Source organism: Accipiter gentilis, chromosome 34 (assembly GCF_929443795.1).
Source record: "Accipiter gentilis chromosome 34, bAccGen1.1, whole genome shotgun sequence".
NCBI classification, from domain to species: domain Eukaryota; kingdom Metazoa; phylum Chordata; class Aves; order Accipitriformes; family Accipitridae; genus Astur; species Astur gentilis.
The window spans coordinates 16,345,235-16,349,744 of record NC_064913.1 but is presented as its reverse complement, the minus strand read 5'-3'; the positions used below and the strand labels follow the sequence as shown (position 1 = coordinate 16,349,744).

General features: G+C 41.1%; 1 protein-coding gene across 1 annotated transcript in view; it reads left to right on the top strand.

Annotated features, from left to right (window-relative positions):
• LOC126034515 (histone H1.10) overlaps window positions 1–4,510 on the top strand; it is a 30,676-nt gene that overhangs the window by 15,964 nt on the left and 10,202 nt on the right. The window lies entirely within an intron of this gene.

Genomic DNA, 4,510 nt, shown 5'->3' with positions numbered 1-4,510 from the left:
CAAGAAAAGAGTGATGCCGGAGCGCGGCGGCGCGGCGGCTTTTATGGGGTGGGAGCGGACCTGGTTGGGGACTGCAGCGACGAGGGGCGGGCTTCCCGCCAGTTCCTTCTGCCTCCGTCACAGCGGGAGGGAACATCGCCTGCCGGTACCTGTTCAACAGTGCTGTAGGGTCTGCGAAGTAAACAAAACATCCCCCCCCCCCCCCCCCCCCCCCAAAAAAAAAAGAATCCCAACGTCGTACATGTTCGTAGCAACTGGAAAGTTTTTTTCCTCCTTCTTGGATTTGTATAAACCCATTTGCTGTGCATATGTGTCTGTATTATATATTCTTGCAATGACCGAGTTTTCTCTGAATTACTGTAAATTCTCATTATTTTCATGCTGTTGTTCACTAACGGCTTTGTTTTATTTGTATTCAAAGTTCTGTAAACTTTCAGGATTGTTAATGTTTTGAAATCTCTTACTGGCTTTAGGGAATTTTCCACAACATCTGTGCTGTCAGGCTTTCTAATATATTGGGTTTGTATTTTGCTTTCCACGTCCCATTTAAGAAATTGGAACATTGATTCTCTCTTCCCATTATTACATAACCAATTTTTTATGTAAGCACATATTAACCAGAAGGTGGAATAGAATCTCTTTTATATTATTACCTTTATATTAGATTGTGACATTTCCTAATTTTGCTCCATTGGAGTTACTGCTGTGGGGATTTTTCCTTATTTTTCTACAAAATATGCTTTAGTATAACTATAGATTTAAATTTCTGCTACCGTATTTAGCAAGAAAATAATCTTTCTTTTTTACTGCAGATCAAGCTTTTCAATTTTTAGCTGTTGTTTTATGGGTCTAAATATATAGTGGATACAGACAAGATTCTGAATTAGTATTTATGAAAGTAAGGAGCAATCCTTGTCTAAGGATGTTACAAATGTCACCTTATAAGAACATCCTGAGCTGGAATAACTACTAAACTAACACATAAAGATTGGTTTCTTTTTTATTTTTCTGGAAAAAAAAACCCAGGTGGGGGTGTTATAATTCGATTTTCTTCTGTCCTTTTATGTAGCAAATGGAAACATAATTTCTACATACTCTTTTAAACTGTGACATGTTAGAACATATGCTAAGTAGTTTTTCTCTATTGTGCTACTAAACTGGGAAGGAGTATCTTCCCTCAATCTATTTAATTCCATTGAATCATAAAACCAAAGGAGTGTTTTGCTCTCTACGGTCATATTAAAACCTTAAAACAGGAGCTCGTTATCCTCTCATCTCTACTATTGTTTCTAATACTGTCCCTAGATGTTTTCATGGTCAATATGAAATCTATGTCTTTTTCAGCATCAGTTTTTTGGGGAAAAGGGGAAGTTGGGGTTTTTTTCAGAAGATGATGACAAATATGATGTAGATGAAAATTTTCTTCTCCCTAACTAGTCCGCATCACTTCAGAAAAGGAGTACATTAAGAAATGACCTTCGCTCTTCCCCTCTTCTAATATGAAGTAACCATCACTGAACTCTTCTAATCAGTTACTATTTTTCCCCTGGCAGAGACATTCACAGCTTTTACCTCGGCTGTAGCAACTGTGCTTCCTGCTGCAGAGGTGCAGAGGAATGCATAGGTGTAATGGGAGTCTCCTTAGATTTTGTCTAGTCCTAAGCATAACTCCTTTCTCTTCCTGGGATGAGTGAACGAGTGAGCCGAGTACGATAGTGGCGCTTAAAAAATGTATCATGCTTGCTACAGTTCTTGTTTATACAGAACTAACAGGTCACAAAACAGTAAACAAACTCAAGCCTTTTCTGCTGTAACTAGCCTAAAGAAGGATTCCAGAATTGTTTTTGTTTTAATTATGACTTTCTTTTCTTCACTTACTAGTGCCTCACTAGTGGCAGAACACCAGATTTCAATACCCCTCCCTTTCTGCTCCCCAAACCCTGCCCATACTTACTAGTGACAGTGCTCAAGCAAGATCACTTAAAATGTTGTTCTTTTAGCACATGTGTAGATTAAACACAAATTCACAACAAGATGGAATCAAGCCAGATCTAATTCTGTGAGATAGAGGCAAATGACTAAGCCTCTAGTGTAGTGAGAATACATGCTGTCTATACTCATGATTTTTACACTCAGCTTTTGGTTTCCATTTGTAAGTTTTCAGCTGCCTTGCTTATATTCCAGTTTTGCATCCTCTAGGTAACTAATCTGATAGTTTTTCATACGTGTTTAAAGTCTAGCACAGTAAGATAGGGGTCCTGTAGGGTATCGTGTCTGTACTGATAACCTCAGGGTGAGTAATTAGAATATGCAATTATTAATTTAATACTGACTTAAAAAACATAACTCATTACATGCTAATAGAACTTCAGACTTCAAGCTTTAGATCAATATTAGGCAAAAAAATTACTGTCAGACACTATAGTGTAAGAATATACGTGAATAAATTTCTGGAAAGGTATTAATATTTTTCAAACTAGTAGTTTTGAATTTTGCATGAGTATTGGATAGGTTTTCATATTCCTTGTGCTTTCCACTCACTGGCAGCTGGTGCTTCTTTCCCTATTCAAAATATTCTCTGCCACTTTCAAAAGAAAAATGGAATTGCAATCTGTCCTTTGTGAATGAGACACGTTGCACAGACCCCTGCTTTGCACTATTATCATGCTCCTGTGATCTGCCATGCTGAAGTAGTAGATCTCATCTGAACTATCTGAGGTTGAGAAACAAACTGTTCCCTTGTACTGAAAACCTGGGCAGTTTTGACAGACCAGCACATCCCCACAATGGAGGAGAGCTCAGAAGAGAAGGGCAAAACGCAATGGGCTTGAGGAATAATGTACGGTAAAGAAAACTGCACTTATCTCAACACCAGGGACGCTGGAGGGTTACCATGGTTTTAGGTAAGACAGCTGCACCAGTGAATCACCAGGTTCCCTCAGACAACTAACAAAGAATAACGTCCTCCTGAGCAAGCCAGACCAGTGTGACAGGGGAGCAGTGTATATGTGGCTCAGCCCAACATAAAATATAAAAACTGGACAACAAAAAAATCAAAGTTTGAAGAGAGCAATGGGCTTGAGGTAGTTTCAACCAGCATATTCCTTCCCAGTGACTGGGGAGGCCCAGCGTTGTGACGATAAGCATATAGAGACCAGTAAAGAGAATCATGTTTGCGCTGTGATTCATCTGTATATTGCAAATGCTATATTATGCTTGTGATGCGATCTCTCACTTCGCTAAATCAAAATCCCATGTAATGCCAAATATGCTCAGTAAGGATATTTGATATTAAACATTAAACTCTCCTCATGCGTAATATCTAGAAGAACCTGGTCAGAGAGTATTGAACTCTGACAGCACAGAGACGTGGTCACCTGGGACCTGTCTCTACACGTGGGTAAGACTGTAAACTGCACAAGATCTGACTTCTTTGGCATGCTTCAGGCTTCTAAATCTGCCCCAGTGGTCGTCCTTCTCTGTACACGCATGCCCACATACCCTACCTTCAGTTCAGCCTGTAAGCCATGCTACAAAGCTGTGCTGACTGAGCTTGAGAAGCCCATGTGATTTTGGTAAGAAATATTTTAAGCATAGAAAGCTTTTATCTTGAGGCTGAGGCCCAAGTCAACGTTTGCATGTGCGGATTTGCCACTTGGAAGGAATCTCCTGGAAGTAGCGTAGTTGCAGAAGTGGTTTATGCTGCTTCAGTAGATCCAACAAACAATGTCACCTAATGTTTAAACAGTGAAATGTTACAGCTATCAGCTTCCCAGTGTGTGGATCATACCCATCTATTTGACAGGTATGCCAAGAGATCTGGGGGGACTGTGGTCATGAATTTAGTTTAATGATTGGTACTTTGATAACTAATTTCATCTCTCCCCTCCCCCTTCCCTGCCAGATGAGACAGTCAGAGGTGGAGAGCCCCATTATCATCTTTTTATTTAAAGGCTCCCCCTCAGTCAGAGATACAAGAGGTTGGGCTGCAGCCCTGGTTTGGACTGTTTCCAACCTTATTCTAGCTGCCAAGTCCAGAAATTACGCAGGGACTGATAAATCAAGAAAAGACCTCTGTCAGCAGCCCAGGCTGACCTTTGAGGATGCAGTTTGCCTTGCACAGAGAGTCGCTTCTTACAGATCAGAAGATGATCCACACAGGGGTAAAATCTTCCAGAAATCATCTCGCTTCCCCTGCCCCATGCCAGCTGCGGGCAAGTACATGTTGTCTGAGTCACTGCTGTGTTACTCTGCAAACCAGCAGGAGCTGAATGCCGTTTCCTCATGGAAAACAATGTCACAGGATTAGTCTCCAACAGCGGATCACAGGAAGGGACACTGCACACGCACTTCCGAAGGAATGTTGTACTTGGCAGGCACCGACACCGAGGCACTCACATGGTCCTGCCACCGCTCACACCTCCTCCCTACCAGGCCAGATGTTTCAGGGTTCCTTCCAAAGCAACGCTGTTTGTTAGAAGCACAAAAATACACTTTCTGGGGTGTTTCT